Raw genomic sequence first — 19,226 nt, 5'->3', positions numbered from 1 at the left:
TCCCCCCAACCAGGCCTTCATAATTCAGGGTTCTTGATAATAGAACAGAACAGAACATTCCTTTGGCCAAATGTGATTGGACACACAAGAAATTTGTCTCTGGTGCATAAGCTCTTTGTGTGCATACAAGCAACAAAGTGATAAATCATAAATCATAAGATACAATTATAAATCATAAGATGCTGCCAACAAAGTGATAGTTATAGGATACCAATAGGAGCAGGTAATAGAAAAGATGAGAACAATAATAGTAATACAGCCCTACTAAATGGTTAGGTATCCTTAGGCATAAGACAGTGCTGTGGGAATTAAGTGTTTAGCGTGATGGGGGCATGGGGAACCCCCCCTTTTTGCATCTAGTTAGTTTTAGCATGCAATATTCTATAATGGTGTCCTGAGGGGAGAAGTTGAAACAGTTTATGTCCAGGATGTGAGCGTCTGTAGATATTTTCTCAGTCCTCTTTCTGGCTCATGCAGTATTCAGGTCTTCAACGGAAGACAGGGTGTTTGCAAATTCTATTTTCTTTTTTTACATGTCCACCATATATGATAATAAGTTGCCTCTTCACTACCACATCTCCAACACTTAAGTGGTTGATTTGGATACATACATGCTATTTTTTTAGGATCTAAATGCCATCTATAAAACATTTTATAAAAATTCTCTCTTAAGTTTTGCGCTTGTGTAAATTTTACATTTCTAACCCAAATTTTTCCCCAAGTGTCCATCATTATAGGTTCTTGAATATTCTGAGCCCGTTTTATCATACAATCTTTAACTAACTCCATTTCTGAATCAATCTCTATCAATGCGTTATATAGCCTTTTATATGCGATTGACTTTGATCTCTAATTTGTTTTATCAAATTTTCATCAACTCTTGTTATACCAATTTTCTGATCTTCTTTCCATCTAGCTTGTAATTGTGTGAACTGAAACCAAGTCTGTACTATCTTTTCTTCTTTTAATACATTTAAAGGTTTCAGTTGCAAAATATTCCCTTCCATTCTAAGAAGCTCTTTATAAGTAATCACGTCTTGTTTCTGCTCCACATTTATATTTCCTATTGCATGTCTGGGTATTGCCCACATAGGTATTCTGTTATTTAATATATATTGATATTTTTCCCAAACTCGTAACAGAGCATTCCTTAAAATATGAGTCTTAAAAACATTGTCCACCTTTTTATCATATAATAAATACGCATGCCATCCATACAATAAATCATACCCCTCAATATTCAATATTCTTTCATCTGTTAAATTAAACCAATCACTAATTGTTGATAATACAACTGCATCATAATATAATCTCAAATTGGGCATCTTAAGACCTCCTTTTTCACGTACATCTTGCATAATTTTAAACTTTACTCTCGGTCTTTTTCCTGCCCAAATGAATTTATTAATACCTTTTTGCCACTCATTTAAATTTACATCTTTCTTAAGTATTGGTATCATTTGAAACAAAAATACAAATTTTGGTAAAACATTCATCTTCACAGCTGCAATTCTCCCCAACCAAGACAACTGTAATTTTCTCCAACTGCCAATCTCCTTTTGTACATTTTGCCATAACAGTCCATAATTGTTTTTATATAATTTCACGTTCGAAGCAGTGATATATACCCCCAGATATTTAACCTTCTCAACTATTTCAAATCCTGTTAATTTTTCTGACACTTCTCTTTGTTTTATAGTCATATTTTTTGTTAATATTTTGGTTTTTTGCTTATTAATTTTAAATCCAGAAATTTGCCCATATTGCATTATTACATCCAATATGTCGGGCCGAGCACGCCCGACATTCAAACGGGCCGCGGGGTGACTCACCAGACTGCTGGGCTCCCGCAGAGCACCCCGTCAGGCCCCGAAGCCTCCCGCCGGCGCCCGTCGTCTCCCGGAGGGCCAGGACGGCATTCGGCCCTCCCCAGCATTCCGGTGACCGGAGGAACCCACCAGGCCCCAAAGCCTCCCGCTGGCGCCCGTCATCTCCTGGAGGGCCGGGTCAGCACACGGCCCTCCCCAGCGTCCCGGTAGCCGCCCGGAGCAACTTACCAGGCCGCAGGGTCGTTCGCCGGCATCCTCGCCTCCTCGCCATGCTGCCGGGTTCCGGAAACGGCTGGCCATGCCCACGCTACTCCAACGGGTCGGGGAATGGGCCAGCAAGAAGAATGGCGCAGCGGCAGGCCGCCTGCCAGCTGGGGAGGCCGCGGACCAGCCAGCCGGGCCCCGGAGGCTGCTTACAGGCCGGGAAGGGGCCGTACGATGAACTAGCCGGTGGCTGCCCAGCGCCCGAGCTGCAGGGCAAGAATGGGTGCCTGGGTGGGCCAGGGGGTGACGGAGACGACCGGTGGGCCGGGAAGGGGTTTGGCGAGCAGCTTGCGGCGGTCTGGGGTGGTGAGGGGAAAGAAGAGTCTAGGCAGAGCTCTGGGGAAAAAGGGGGAGGTTTAGGCTGGGGGGTAACTTACCGGCTGCATTGGTGGTGGGACGGGAGCCAAAAGGAGGGAGCCTTGGGAGGCGGGGTTTAAGTAGGGTGGGGGCGTGGTGGTGTAATTAAGGGTGTGGTGGTGGGAGTCGGCCTTGCCGGTTATTTAACAGCGTTGACTGTACTGTAAAGTCAACGCTGACTTCATTTGTCTTTGAGCGACTGTTTACGCGGACAATAAACACGGCTTAGAAGAACCAGCTCCCGTTCCGGTTTCAATCTTTGGGTGACTCGTCGGACGGGGTCTGAAAGTAAGTCAGTAAGTCAGTAAGAAAGTAACCTGGAAGCTCTACAAACCCCTCGTCGCTTGTCGCCTAAACATGTCCGATGGGCCTTATACTTCCGTCGCTTCCGTTTTGTACTGAAGTATGTGCCGGGGGGTCGGAACTTTCTGGCGGATGCCTTGTCACGCATGCCTCAGTTTGACAGCAAGAGGGAGGAGGTGGTGCAGGCACTCATCCCGACACTGGCAACCGAGGGGATTGGTTCGGAGAGTGCTAGACAGGTGTCGGAGGAGAATTTGAACCAGGCCATCCAAAGGACCTTGCAGGAGGATGCCTGGTTGCAGAGTAATCCGGGACTATTAACTATGCGGGACGGTTTAGCGTGGCATGGAACACGACTGTATGTGCCCGAAACCGTGCGGCCACGCATTCTGCATGGGTGTCACGACGCCAAACAGGCGGGACATTTCGGGTTTGTGAAAACCTTACATCTGGCACGTCGTCAATTCTGGTGGCCCCGCATGAAGAGTGACATCGAGCAGTACGTACGGCGTTGCCATATTTGTGCCACTACAAAGCCCCAAGTTGGGAAGCCTTTGGGGTTGTTGCAACAGGTAGCTGACCCAACTCGGCCTTGGCAGGACATCGCCATGGACTTCATTGTGGACCTCCCAGAGAGTAAGGGTCACACTGTTATCTGGACAGTAGTTGACCTGTTTTCTAAACAGGCACACTTTGTCCCGTGTAAGGGGTTACCATCAGCCCGTCGCCTAGCTTGGTTGTTCCTCACGCAAGTATACCGACTGCATGGAGTGCCGCGGCGTGTGATTTCGGATAGAGGGGTGCAGTTCACAGCCCGGTTTTGGAGAGAGTTCCTGCGTCATATCGGCTCGTCCCAGGGATTGAGTACCGCCTATCACCCCAGCACCAACGGGGCCGCAGAACGAGCCAACGCTGCTGTTGAACGCTATTTACGGAGCTATGTTTCTTTCCGGCAGACGGACTGGGTGGACCTGTTAGCGCTTGCTGAAGTCGCATACAATAACGCAGTTCACAGTAGTACTGGCTTCTCTCCATATCGGGTGGTCACTGGTCACGAGTTCGTTCCCTTCAGTGAATGCCCTCAGGGAGAGGGATCTCCGTGCTCACCGCTTGACTGGATGCGTCAAATCACGGCTGCCTGGGGGGCGGCGAAGGAAGCGTTGGATCGGTCCGCCGTGGCGACCAAAACACAGGCGGACAAAAAACGAAAACCCTTTGCTACACCGCGGGTGGGGGACCTGGTTTACTTGTCCACCAAGTATTTACGGATACAGGTCCCGTGCCGTAAGCTAGGACCCAAATACCTCGGGCCGTTCCGGGTGGTGCAGGTGGTAAACCCGGTGACGGTGCGGCTGCGGTTGCCTAAGTTTTTGGGTAAGGTCCACCCGGTGTTCCATAGTAGCCTGCTGAAACCTGCTCCAGCGGCTACCGCGGCAGCAGGGGAGGGGGGTCCCGGTCCGGTTCACGCCGACCAATATGAGGTGCAGGAGGTCTTGGACTCCAGGGTACGGAGGGGCGCCCTACAGTATCTCCTTCGGTGGAAGGGGTACCCAGTGGAGGAGGCAACGTGGGTGTCGCGGGAAGACGTCCATGCTCCACGTTTGATCCGGGCGTTCCATCGAGCCCACCCTGGCAGGCCGGGGGGTGGGGGTCATGGGGGTGTGTGCACAGTGAATGATGCTATAACCTTGTTTTCTACATCTGCAGGAGGACCCTTGGTAGGGGGGCGGCATGTCGGGCCGAGCACGCCCGACATTCGAACGGGCCGCGGGGTGACTCACCAGACTGCCGGGCTCCCGCAGAGCATCCCGTCAGGCCCCGAAGCCTCCCGCCGGCGCCCGTCGTCTCCCGGAGGGCCAGGACGGCATTCGGCCCTCCCCAGCATTCCGGTGACCGGAGGAACCCACCAGGCCCCAAAGCCTCCCGCCAGCGCCCGTCATCTCCTGGAGGGCCGGGTCAGCACACGGCCCTCCCCAGCGTCCCGGTAGCCGCCCGGAGCAACTTACCAGGCCGCAGGGTCGTTCGCCGGCATCCTCGCCTCCTCGCCATGCTGCCGGGTTCCGGAAATGGCTGGCCACGCCCACGCTACTCCAACAGGTCGGGGAATGGGCCAGCAAGAAGAACGGCGCAGCGGCGGGCCACCTGCCAGCTGGGGAGGCCGCGGACCAGCCAGCCGGGCCCCGGAGGCTGCTTACAGGCCGGGAAGGGGCCGTACGATGAACTAGCCGGTGGCTGCCCAGCGCCCGAGCTGCAGGGCAAGAATGGGTGCCTGGGTGGGCCAGGGGGTGACGGAGACGACCGGTGGGCCGGGAAGGGGTTTGGCGAGCAGCTTGCGGCGGTCTGGGGTGGTGAGGGGAAAGAAGAGTCTAGGCAGAGCTCTGGGGAAAAAGGGGGAGGTTTAGGCTGGGGGGTAACTTACCGGCTGCATTGGTGGTGGGACGGGAGCCAAAAGGAGGGAGCCTTGGGAGGCGGGGTTTAAGTAGGGTGGGGGCGTGGTGGTGTAATTAAGGGTGTGGTGGTGGGAGTCGGCCTTGCCGGTTATTTAACAGCGTTGACTGTGCTGTAAAGTCAACGCTGACTTCATTTGTCTTTGAGCGACTGTTTATGCGGACAATAAACACGGCTTAGAAGAACCAGCTCCCGTTCCGGTTTCAATCTTTGGGTGACTCGTCGGACGGGGTCTGAAACAATAATTCTGAAACAGATTGGGTAGGTTGACTCAAAGTAACAACCAAGTCATCTGCAAATGCTCTCAATCTATAATCTTGATGCCTAATTTTAATTCCCTTTATCTTATTCGACTCACGTATTTTAATCAATAATTCTTCCAGTGTTAAAACAAACAATAATGGTGATAGGGGACACCCCTGCCTTGTTCCTTTTTCAATTTTGCAAACTTCTGTTAAATTACCATTAACGATTATTTGTGCCATTTGTTTTTGATATATTGCTTTATTAGTCTGTAAAAAATAATCCCCAAATTCCATCTTCTCTATTACTTTGAATAAAAATTGCCAATTCAATTGATCAAAGGCCTTCTCTGCATCCAAAAATATCAATGCTGCAGAGACATGGTTATTTTTTCCCAAATATTCCAGTAAATTAACAATTTGTCTTACATTATATTTCATTTGTCTACCAATTATTTAATTTAATTTAATTTTATTAGATTTATATACCGCCCTTTCCCGAAGGACTCAGGGCGGTTTACAGGGCATTTTAAATTCACACCAATACAAAATACAAAAGTTAAAAGACAATTAAAAAGATTAAATTATCCCTGAAAATAAAACCCCAGTTAAAATTCTCAGCCTGGGTCAGAGAGCTCAAAGAGCCAAGTCTTCAGGTCCCGGCGGAATGAACGCAGGTCAGGGGCAGTTCTGAGCTCCATGGGCAGCTGGTTCCAGAGGGTGTTATCTGCTGGCAATCTTTTACCGGCGGCACCCTGAGAAGACCCTCCCTGTGCGAGCGCACTGGACGAAGGGAACTTGATTATAAATTATAAACCCTGATTGGTCATTATGTATCACTTGTTACATTATGTGCATTACTCTATTTGCCAATATTTTAGCAAATATTTTGTAATCAATATTTAAAAGAGATATTGGTCTATAATTCTCTGGTTGACTAAGATCTTGATCTTCCTTTGGAATCAATGTTATAAAAGCTGTTCTCCATGATGGGGGCACTACTCCCCCAATTTGAATTGCTCTAAATAAATCCCTTAGAGGCTCCACCATTTCTTACTGTAAATTTTTATAATAACTAGCTGTCAGTCCATCTGTTCCTGGCGATTTACCCATTTTCAACTGTTTAATTGCTAAAACAATCTCTTCAGAGGTTATTAACTGATTCATTTCATCCCGTTGCTCTTGGGTGACCTTAGGGATATTCACCTCTTGTAGGTGTTTATCTATATCTATACCTTGAATTGTATCACTTGCATATAATTTAGAGTAAAATTCTGAAAATACCTTTTTAATAATATCTTGTTTATACACCTTTTTACCTTTATATTCTATTTTCTCTATAGTCCGAGATTTTTCTTTTTTCCTTCAAATTCTATTTTCTGAAGTCCTAACTATCTGTTGAAGTCTGTATTTGTCCAGTTTAGTTGCTGTACCAAAACAGACATTTATAGAGGTACAAATGACACTCAATAATACCTTTGCAGAACTGTATCAGCCTGGGTAGGCTGAATTTTCTGAGTTGGCACAGGAAAAATATTCTTTGTTGTACTTTTTTAATTATGGTTCTAATATTAGGTGTCCATTTCACCTAGCTGCTCCAGTCCCCTCTCTCCCCCTCCAACCATGGCATTCAGAAATGAGGATTCTCAACAGTTAATAGTGGTGGAGGAAAATGTGATTATTTTGGTTTGATTTCATTTTGTATGTTTTTTTTTTATTCTTTGGAAATTGTAATTCATTACACTCCAGCATGTAGGCAGAATACAAATTACTGTAGCCACCATCATCTGTTGGGTATACTGTGTGTGTGTGTGTGTGTGTGTGTGTGTGTGTGTGTGTGTGTGTGTGAAAGACAGATAGTAGGTTTTGAGCAAGCCTTCTCTACAAGACTCCCATTGAGATAAAAAACTAGCTTTTGTTTAGAGTTATTATTGTATCTTTGTAATACAGTGTATATATCTGTGTGGTGGTAGTAAAGCTGTTTTAGTTTATTCATAATCAGAAGTGCATTTAGAGCAGGGATGTCAAACTCGCAATGCCATGTGATGTGTCACGATGTGTCATGACTTTTTTTTGCCATTGCTGGCAATGGAGTGGGCACGGCTATGATGCATCCATCCCGTGGGCTGCCAGTTTGACACCCATGATTTAAAGGATTTGCAGAGAAGGAAATTATCTTTGCATTTTCCCTGCTTATTAGAGATTAAACAGATGGAGAATTCCTCATAGGAACAAGTTCAGAACGTTTTCTATGTTAAAGCAGCAGCTACATCAACCTAACCATTATGCTTTGGTCATGCTGCAGTATCTTGTTTATTGTAGTTTTATGATGCTCACACTCTTATTTTGGGCACAAGCTGAATTACCCAGCCGATCTCCAGTGAGCCATATTTAACTCAAAGAAAACATCATCTCCTCAAGCTCCTTCCATTTGCAAGTGTGGTCTACTAAATGCATTTGTCTCAAGTCGTCATCACTACAAGTATTTACTTCTCAATCCAAACTAAATCCAGCTCTGAGAAGTGGAAATAAAATATAAGATATATCACTTATGTTGCCAAGAAACCTCTACAGAAGTATGTATGAAGTAATCCTATATCCCACTTCAGCTTGAGTTTTTACCTTTTGCCCTCCTCATATACACACACAAATAGTGAGTCCTTTATTTGAAATCAATTCAATTGCTATCATTTTCTTTAAATAGTATCTTTAAATTGGCATAGAGGCTGTTATAACAAATTAACATATTTTCCTTTCTATATAATAGGCTTCATTTCTTCAAGGTCATCCCATTATCCATTCTGTTGAAATGCTTTAAATGAATTAAGATTTACATTGTCCACTTATTCATTGAGTGAAGGAAAAAATGGGGTTTTGCTTTCTGCACAAAGGATATTTTCATGTAGTCTTCCATTTGAGCTGCTGCCTATGAAAAAGCCTTCCTAAAGTTAGAATGTAGCCTTAATTTGATCTAAAAATACCTCTCCTTTGCTTCATATTCCATAATAAGAACTATTGCATTATTCTAGACTAAAATAAGTTTTAACTTCATTGATAATAATATGGCCTAACAATCTTGAGATCTAAAATATTTTATAAAGTTTCAACTGAAAGTAGAAAAAAATAGGATTTTATGTGCAACGTGCACTAATGTGCATTTCCAAGATGCTTACTTGGTAGTTTAATTTTTATTTGGCTTCTATGTTTTGCCTTTTACACTTCCCATTTTTTCTCCTTTTAAACACATGTGAAAAATATAAAAAATGGGTGTTTTAAGGCTTGTCATTCAAGGAGGAGATTACTATCATTCCTAGATATGCCTTCCATAAGCGTTGCAAATATTTCAGTGCAATCAGTTCGGCTCTGGAAAGATTTAATGCATTTGGTGAAGTGCTTCCTTTTGTAAATAGCTGAAACAACACATTTATAATAAAGCAGCAATCTAATTCTCATGTTACTTTTTTTCTGTTGGCAATATTAAGTGAATATTATTGCCATTCAGATGCCCCAGTCAGAACTAGGAAAGCAGTCCACAGTTCAATATCTGTTAACAAAATGGGAGGAAAAAAGAGGAAAGTATAGGGGTGACAGCCCCCATATGCCACCACCAGAAGGGTGAGCTTGAATCAAATATATTTCAATGAACCATTTATGTAACAAGTAACTTTCTTCTGAGTGCAAGTAACTTAAAAAAAAACAGGGAAGCTATCACAGCTTTATAACCATAAACAACAATTATTCTTTTGGCATGAATCACAATCTGAGCTGCCTTGAGATTCTTGGGAAATGCTGTAACTTCTGAGGTAAAGCAAATAAAATGTAAAAAATATGCTGGCATCACATTTCTAGAAGAAGCTATCACATGCTCATGATGATATGTTTAGACATATTTACCATCCCATACTATCAGGATTGGCAGTGGTGTTCTTTTATATTAAATTAATAATATAAAATATATCAAGTGGGCAATTTTGTGTGTCAGGCACCTTCCAGTTAACTGCTTCTGCTGATGGAAAACTCTCATCAACAGAATCGGGAGGCGTGATCCATCTTCTTCCAAAGCTATTGTAACTTATCAAATCTGATCTGAAAGGTTGAGAGATTGTCTGAAGCAAAGTTGAAAAGAGGGAAGGGATTCAATTTTATAACAGAAATCAAAACATGCAAACTCCATTATCTTTCAACCTCATAAGGTAGACCAGTCCAAAAATACATGTTGGCCTAAAACTACTTTGATTAAGATTGGCTATTGTAACAGAATCCTGCAATCTGAATGTGCTTCCCTTCTTCCCTTTTTTTATGTATAATTTGAATAAGAAAGGAGGGTTCAAACATTTTCATAACTTTCCTTCCTCACCTGTGTTTCTATCCATGTGAGGATAGAAGAGCTTTCCTTTCTCCTATCAAGATAATATTCTTTCACTGTACACTATACTGTATTTGTGCAGTTAGTACTGTGATCTTATCATTCTACAGAGATCAAAGAAGCTTATAATGTTCTTGCTACTTTTTATATCCTTCCAACAAATGTGAGCTGAGGCTAGCTGATGCTGGTCAGTGATAGGTGTACAGTAGTTTGTTGAATAAATCACAATTGGATGTGTTTAAACAATGCATGGAGGCATAACATTATAACAGAGATAATAACCAGGGTCACATAACATGTTAGGCTAAAACCAAACAAATGACTTTATGACTTAATATAATCAGTCTGAACCAACTTAGCAAGGTCAGCAACTGAATGGAAATTCGAACATGATTTCAGATCCAGAACTCTTACTTATATTGCTATGCAGGATTTACAATTAAAACAGCAGGTTTGATCTGTTGAGATCCAAATCATAACCCAGGTCTACTTTATTTGGAATGCAAGAATGCTAATGACTGTTAGAGTTTAGGTTTCTAATTGTTGGAGATAACGGCCATCCATTCTACTAGAGTTTTAACTCAAATCTTGCAAGTCTAAAAATAAATGCCACAAGTATGTAAGTTACCAAATGCCCAAATTTCAGAGTTGTTCCTTATGATAATGGTGACAATCATATGATAGCATCATTGCACAAAAATGAATTGTAAAAGACTACAATATCTTTTACTAGTTTTTACAAGTTCCCAAATCCCATTAAAAAGATGCATGTTTTTCCCTTTTTCCTGGAAGCCTTGAAATTCATTTCTGATAAAGAGGGTCATTCCTCAACATTCAGAAAGATGAATTTTTGGCAGCAAACATATGTACAGTATGTAGTTTTTCTTCTGGTTATTAATAAAGCCATCTGGTATTTTGCTGAACACAGAGTAGAATCTACGACTAGTCTTAATAGCTTCTTTTTGCATAGCAAAGCTGAATTGGAAAGAGCTTTTAGTTTGAGATACTTTTTCATATTTATTAAATTATTACCATAAAATTTTACAAAGGGGCAACTTTTGTTGTATGAGATCAGATTTTATTTGAAAAAATTAGTGTGGAGGCAAAAATATAGCAAAGTTGCACTCTATATTAAGACTCATTAGGATTACATGTTGGGCCGATACACTCCAATAGAGAAACAATTATACAATTGCTGCCATTCTCCTTGTCCCGAAGGTGCTTTTTTAAAAAAAAAATATTTTATTAATTTTATAATCATAAGCACTTAATAAGCAACATGTTTTCTGGGTCCATTAGTAATTCAGTGGTACATATTAACTTTCTCAGTCTAGTCCAATACTACAGCATCCAGTAGTGTACATTTTTCCATACAGGGCAAATACAATTCTTGTTACTGTTAATACATATACAATTAAATATAGACATCTTCATCACATTTTTCTGGTATTATACATAATATCAATTTATAATATCTTTTCTAGCCAAAATATATCTCAATTGCATTTGCACTTAAAATCCATTTATTTAATCAATATCCTGTTTTTTCTGCTTTTTAATTTTTTTTAATTTTCCATGAATGTTCAAAATATCTCTATCACTTATAATTTTCTCATAATAAATTATATTTGGATAACCAGAAGCTTCCCTTATTCAAACCCTTTTAGAATTTTCATATTTCGCATCTCATAACAAAGTATAACTTTCTAGTTACAGATCCTATCCTTCTAATTATAATACTTATTATAGTTATATATTTTTAGCCATATGCAAACATCTGTTTATTAGTATAATATCCCATCTAATAGGTCAGAACCTCGAAGGTGCTTTTTCAAGAGGCAACTGGACTTTCTTGTTTTTCTTCGAAGACGTTTTGCTTCTCATCCAAGAAGCTTCTTCAGCTCTGACTGGTTGGTGGGGAATGAAAGGATTTATAGTCCTTGCAGACAGCTGGACATTTGCATTCCTTTAGAGAATTATTGAGGTCACTTTGAGGTTTGTCTGCACCCTCAGGGTCACTTGCAATTGGGTGTGGAGCCTTCTTGGAACTGCTGAAAGGACTGTGTTGTGGAGCTGTGTTTTCTGCAGGATGTTTTCTGGGCCTGTGTCCCTTCACTGTTGAACACAGGAGCAGGCTTTTGAGGATGAGTCTGTGTTATTTCCATCTCAAACTGAAGTGTGAATGGTTTCTGTAGTCTGCAATTTTTCTGGAAATCCATTCATACTCCCGCATCATTCGAGGGTGTTCATCCCAAATTGCAAAGCTATTCCATTCCATTCCCCACCATCCAATCTGTTGTGTATGTAAATAGTTAGCAATAAGCCATGAAAGATATTGCAAACACTGTGCAGCTTTGCAAGGTTTAAAGCGGGAAAATAAGGTGCAATCATTGGACGCCACAACCAAGGAGCGGGAAAACAGACAGTTTGTATTGGTTACAGTTCAAACGCTTTCTCTATAAAAGGGTTGCAACATTTGACATTTGACAGTTGACTTTGTGTATTCAATAAACTCGTTCAGTGTTAACCACTCTGAGTCCTCGTCAATTCGAACCAAACAACTGGCGACGAAGGTGGGATCGACAGAAGACCAGAGATTAGGAAGAATTGTCGTGAAAGCGGCAAAGTCTGAGCGAGTCACAGTCAACCGAGCGGCCGCGGCAGAATAGGAAAAAAATTCTCCGAATGGCGCAAATCGGGTCATTGAAGGAATTTGACCCTAACTTCCCCGAAGATTGGGAAGAATATATAGGTCAGGTCGAAGGATTCCTGTTAGTGAACGGAATCACCGACGACCGAAAAAAAGCGGCGGCACTTTTGACAATTTGCGGCACACCGGTCTACAGAGTCGCTGTCGGACTGTGCCAGCCACAACCAGTCTCCAGCGTGCCCTATGCCGACCTCCTTGCAAAACTAAAGGTGCACTTTACTCCCCGAAGGTCCGAACTTTTTTGGCGGCGCATCTTCGAGAAGAGAAATCAGAGACCGGGGGAGTCCATACAGAAATTCGTCGCTGCCGTTAGGGAAGCCGCAGTTCGTTGCAAATACGATAATTTAGAAATTAGGATTCGGGACAGAGTTGTGCTAGGCTTACGCGATGAACAATTACAAAACAGAATAATCGCCAAACCTACTGGCGATTTACAGGAAGTGCTCGACGAACTCCTAACGTATGAGTCTACCGGGTATCGCGACCCCCCCCGCAGTAGCAAGGCGACAGCACCTGAAATTAACCAAGAGGGCTATGTGGACTGCGGGGAGGTGGATCAGCAGTGGGAGGAAGAGATCGCTGAAGTCTCCAGGCGATTTGGGAAGATGGCACCCAGACAACTTAGAAGCGAAGGGCCCGAACCCGGCCGCCGGCAACAACCCGCAACACCGCAGAGACCACCGACCGGGGCACAACGACCGTGGTGGGACACCGCAACCAGACCGCGCGACAACGACACCCAGAACCGATGCGGCAGCTGTGGCGGCAACCATCCCCGCGCTTCCTGCCGATTCCGCACCGCCAAGTGCAGGGCTTGTGGCAAGACCGGCCACATCCAGGCCATCTGCAGAAACCGCGTCCGGGACTCCCGTCTGAATGAAGTCGATGTGTGGCCAGAGGGTAAGGTAACCCCCAATGCTAGTGGCGAGGAGACCCCTAGATCCCGGGCGAAATTTTCAAACCCAGGGGAGGTGGCCCGAGTCAATCGGAAAAGGCAGGGAAGGGGGCACAATTTTCCGGACGGAAAATTAAAAATCACAGTCCTTCTGCAAGGGGTTCCTTGTAGAATGGAAATCGACTCTGGGGCTTCAGTGTCGATAATTTCCACTGAAACCCTGGAAAAAATTGAACAACTAAGTGGAAAAAGAATTCCACTTAGCCCAACAAATATTCAATTAATGGACTTCCAAAAAAGTCCAATAATCGTAAAGGGAAAGACCAGCCTTAGAGTTAATTTTAAGGGATTTAAGGGGGTCTTAGATGTGGTAGTTACGGAGGGGAATAGGACTAGCTTAATAGGGCTTAATTGGTTTCCTGCCCTGGGAATTTGGATAGGGGGAATAAATTCTGTGATTAGAAATAAGACCCTCGAATCCGTCTGCAAAGAATTTGCAGACGTATTCGATGGATCTCTAGGCAAGTACAAAGGGCCCCCCATTAATTTTAACCTAGACCCCTCAGTAAATCCAATCAGGCTAAAGGCCCGGAGGGTACCTTTTGCCTTAAAAGAAAAAATCGAGGCCGAGCTCGACCGGCTTGTAGGCCTCGGAGTTTTAGAACCCGTTGAGGGCGGTTTATGGGAGACGCCGATCGTCACACCCCTCAAACCCAATGGGGATGTGAGGATCTGCGCCGACTATAAAGCGACCCTCAACATTGGAATGAAAAAGCCTGCTTACCCGGTCCCGACGGTGAAGCAGGTCCTCGCCACGATCCAGGACGCCGCCATCTTCGCCAAGCTCGACTTGGCGCATGCGTACTTACAGTTGACTGTTTCCAAAGAGGCTGCAGAGGCGCAAACAATTGTTACCCACAAGGGGGCGTTCCGAGTCCACAGACTGCAATTTGGGATTGCAGCTGCTCCAGGCATCTTCCAAGAAGTGATGGAGAGGACCTTAAAGGGCATACCTGGAGTATGCCCTTACTTTGATGATGTCCTAATAGCTGGAAAAGATGAAGGAATGTTAGTAGAGCGGCTGGAACAGGTACTGGGTAGATTCAGAAAGGCTGGATTAAAATTAAAAAAGGAAAAATGTAGCATAGGGGTTAAATCCACTGATTTTTTGGGGTTCAGGATTGACAAAAGCGGAGTCCACCCTACCCCTGAAAAAATTAAAGCAATAAAAGGGGCTCCTGAACCAAGGAACAAGGCTGAGCTACAGGCCTTCCTAGGCTTGGTAAATTTTTATCACACTTTTGTGCCACATAAGGCTGCCATTGCAGAACCACTGCACAGGCTTTTAGATAAGAAGACCCCTTGGCATTGGCAAGACAAGCACAAAGTGAGTTTCCAGACCTTAAAAGATATCCTTTCCAGTAGCTCAACTGTAACCCACTTTATAGAAAATAGACCAATCTACCTGGCGTGCGATGCTTCGCCTTATGGCGTTGGGGCAGTAATCAGCCATTTAGACACCCAGGGAATGCAAAGACCCATTGCTTACTACTCCCGCACACTAACCAAGGCAGAGCGGAACTATGCTCAAATTGACCGGGAAGCTTTAGCCATAGTGGCAGGAGTTAAAAAGTTCCACGACTACCTGTATGGCAGGAACTTTACAATACTGACAGACCACAAACCCCTGCTGGGACTGTTTACCACAGATAAACAGACTCCCCAAATTATGTCTCCCAGGATGCTGAGATGGTCCATTTTCCTCTCAGCATATTCATTTTCCCTCCAATACCGACCAGGTAAAGACATGGGTCATGCAGACGCTCTTAGCAGATTGCCCCTTAGCACAACAGAGGAGGACCCTGCCCCAGTGGGACAAGTAATGTCCCTACAAGATATTCCTGATCTGCCCCTAACTGCTAAAGACATAGCTGAGGCAACCAATAAGGACCCCATCTTAAGGAGAGTAATGGCCTGGGTCATGAGCGGGTGGCCCAACGCCAACCCAGACGTAAAATACAGTCCATTTTTCCGAAGGAAGGATGAACTATCAGTTCATATGGGTTGCTTACTTTGGGGAACTCGTGTAGTAATCCCAGGAATCCACAAATCAGCTATTCTATTTGAATTGCATGAGGGACACCCTGGAATAGTAAGGATGAAGGCCTTAGCTAGGAGTCACTTGTGGTGGCCAGGATTGGACCAAGACATTGAGGAATGCGTTGCCAATTGCCATCTGTGCCAACGTTCCAGGCCTGAACAACAACACATCCGCACACATAAATGGGAGCTAGCTAGGAATCCTTGGTCCAGGATTCATATTGACTTCGCTGGACCTTTCCAGGGGTTAACGTTCCTTGTAGTGGTCGACAGCTACTCTAGATGGCTAGAAGTAGTACCGGTCAGTTCAGTAACGGCAGGCAGAACAATACAGGCATTAAGGGGCCTCTTTGCCACTCATGGGTTGCCGGATTTAATAGTGTCTGATAACGGGCCACAATTCACATCTATTGAATTTCAGGATTTCCTCAAGGCCAACTCGATTAAGCATAAGACTTCTGCACCCTTCCACCCCTCCACCAACGGATTGGCTGAAAGGAACGTGAGGACCACGAAGGACGCGCTTAAAAGAATCATTCGTGGTGACTGGCATCAGAGACTAGCTGAGTTCTTGTTGGCTCAACACACAACCCCTTGTTCGGCTACAGGGAAAAGTCCAGCTGAAATGAGGTGGGGAAGAAAAATCTTGACCAAGTTGGACAGACTACACCCCGACCGACTCCAACCAAACATTGAATTAGACATTCCTAACAGAACATTTGAAGTGGGGGACTTGATTTGGGCCAGGAACTACGCCCAAGGGGATAAATGGATTCCTGGGGTGGTAACTGAAATCTTAGGTCCCCTATCATACATCATTGAGGGGGAAGGGAATAGGGTCTGTAAAAGACACATAGACCAGCTGAGGAAAAGATCTAGTGGGTGTGTGCCAGCTGAGGGGGACCAAAGCTCAGTTAGGGCAAACAGTACAGATAACATTAGGCCTGAAAGTGGTGTAGTGGTGGGGCAAGATGACATATTTCCTGATGCCCATCAACAACAATTCAGTCCAATTGATTGGGAAATACCCCTGCGAAGTAGGCCAGTGACAACTGAATCCCAAACACAACCTTATACACAAGGCAGTACATCTGAAGCCAGTAACCCTGAGCCCAGGTCTAGTAGTAACCAGCATAGTAACCAGCAGCCAAGCAGTCAACCAGGAAAAAGGGTCCCTAGCAGCCAAAGTAACAGATACCCTTCTAGAATACATAGGCCACCAAAATACCTAATGGACTTTGTAAAGAAATGACACCAACTGGGGGGTAAGGGGTGTTGTGTATGTAAATAGTTAGCAATAAGCCATGAAAGATATTGCAAACACTGTGCAGCTTTGCAAGGTTTAAAGCGGGAAAATAAGGTGCAATCATTGGACGCCACAACCAAGGAGCGGGAAAACAGACAGTTTGTATTGGTTACAGTTCAAACGCTTTCTCTATAAAAGGGTTGCAACATTTGACATTTGACAGTTGACTTTGTGTATTCAATAAACTCGTTCAGTGTTAACCACTCTGAGTCCTCGTCAATTCGAACCAAACACAATCAGAGCTGAAGAAGCTTCTTAGATGAGGAGCAAATCATCTTCAAAGGAAAACAAGAAAGCTGAGTTGCGTCTTGAAAAAGCACCTTTGGGACAGCCATGATCTGGAAGACTGAGAATCTTCATAGACATCCCATTTCTCCTTGTTGCTGACATCCAAATATATGTCTTCATATATAAACATGGTGTATGTAGTCAGCAAAATAAATACCCAGAATGTGTGAGGTTAATCACTGAACTTAAAAGTTTTGAATTGTTAAATTTGCCACCTGAACCTGATGCATTTCAATCTGATAGGATTCAGCTCTCTTGACTTTCAGCAAAAAATCTCATATGTTTGGGTGGCTGTCAGCCTACCCTGATCATTAATCCAATCAAATGGAATAAATGGAATCACAGAACACAGACATTATTTTCTTTAAAATACTATACAACTTATATTACACAGCTACCACATATAATCCAAACGGTGCATTAAATGTAGTCTTCTGGGTTTATTCACATGACATTTTGGCAACTGTGCAATATACATGAAAACTCTGTTCCTTGAGCCTCTCAACAACTATTCAATGAAAATTAAGGATGCATAAATCCAGGATAATTAAGGATGCATAAATAGCCTCCAAAGGTTGTGGGTGCTTCATCACTAGAGGTTTTTAAGAAGAGATTGGACAGCCATTTGTCTGAAATGGTATAAGGCAGGGACCCTCAACCTATGGGACATGGCCCACTACCGGGCCACGGCCTCTTGGCCAGTGGGCTGCAGAAATGGCTGGCCAGCATGCACACATGTATGCGCACACTCTCCCCACTCACACTAGCACCATTGGCCCCATTTGCACATGCATGCATGTGCGAACAGGGGTGCTAGTTCCACACACCAATTTGAAAGCTGCTCTCCTTTCCTCCAGGCTGCGAACCCAGAAAGCTTGGAGACCTCTAGTATAGGGTTTCCTGCCTGAGCAGGGAGTATGGACTAGAACAGGGGTAGGCAACCTTGGCTCTTTTATGACTCGTGGACTTCAACTCCCAGAATTCCTGAGCCAGCATGCTGGCTCAGGAATTCTGGGAGTTGAAGTCCACGAGTCATAAAAGAGCCAAGGTTGCCTACCCCTGGACTAGAAGATCTCCAAGGTCCTTTCCGATTCTGTCATTCTGATATTCAGGTGACCATGAGATGGCAGCCAAGAGTTTGAGGTTTTGGTTTGTGTTTGCTGCATTCTAGTGGCAATCTACACTTGGTAACTAATGTAAATTCTCTAGTAGACTATATATTTTTGTACAAAATATACCAACTGTCATATAATTGTATACTCTAATTGTTCCATTTGGGAAAAAAATATACATATGAACAGTGAGTCAATATTTAATATTTTCAGATGTTCATATTGTTTGGAACTATTCCAACTATTTGTGGAATGTGAAATATGGACTAAAAGACTCTTTTCTGGGTCATTTATACTTAAGGGACCTATTAAGAAAATAAACATATGGCCCCAACTATTCAAACAACAATTGCAGAGTAAATGTTATTAACAGTTTACAAATGAATCGTTTAGTGCAGAGGTCCCCAACCTTTTGGGGACCAGGGACCGATTTTGTGGAGAGATGTTTTTCCACGGACTGGAGAGTGCATGGTTTTGTGTGCTGACTACATCCCACAGATGGTGCTTTGCTTGTTTGTGTGGACTGGTTGCTGGCATGCCGTGGCCTGGTACTGGTCCACGGACTTGGGGTTGGAGATTCCTGACTTAGTGACATAGATGAGCTATGGATGATTATAATGAAATATGGCTTCTATGTACTGAAAAGTTTATATAGAACTTTATATACATGTATACATACCCTGCATGTTTTGGTCAAGCTTGGAAGGAAGTCCCATTAACCTCCATAGGCCTTATTTTATAAATATAGATAGTTACACTTCATGTATTGTCCATAAATAACGTGCACCTTGTGATTTGTTCACAAGCTGCTGTAAAGACCATTGAGGTGAATGGTATCCTGCTGTATAAATGATTTTTCCACCAGACCCTCATAGTATGTGGGAAGAATTTTCATATGCTGCTTAGAGATGCAGAAATAATCCATCACAGATTTCTTTTTGGAGGACATGGTGTGATCTGCCAAAAAAGGAATCTACTGCATCACAAACAGGCACATAATCATAAC

The sequence above is a fragment of the Vipera ursinii genome (assembly GCF_947247035.1).
Source record: "Vipera ursinii genome assembly, chromosome: 3".
Lineage (NCBI taxonomy): Eukaryota > Metazoa > Chordata > Lepidosauria > Squamata > Viperidae > Vipera > Vipera ursinii.
Note: the sequence above shows the minus strand (reverse complement) of the source record.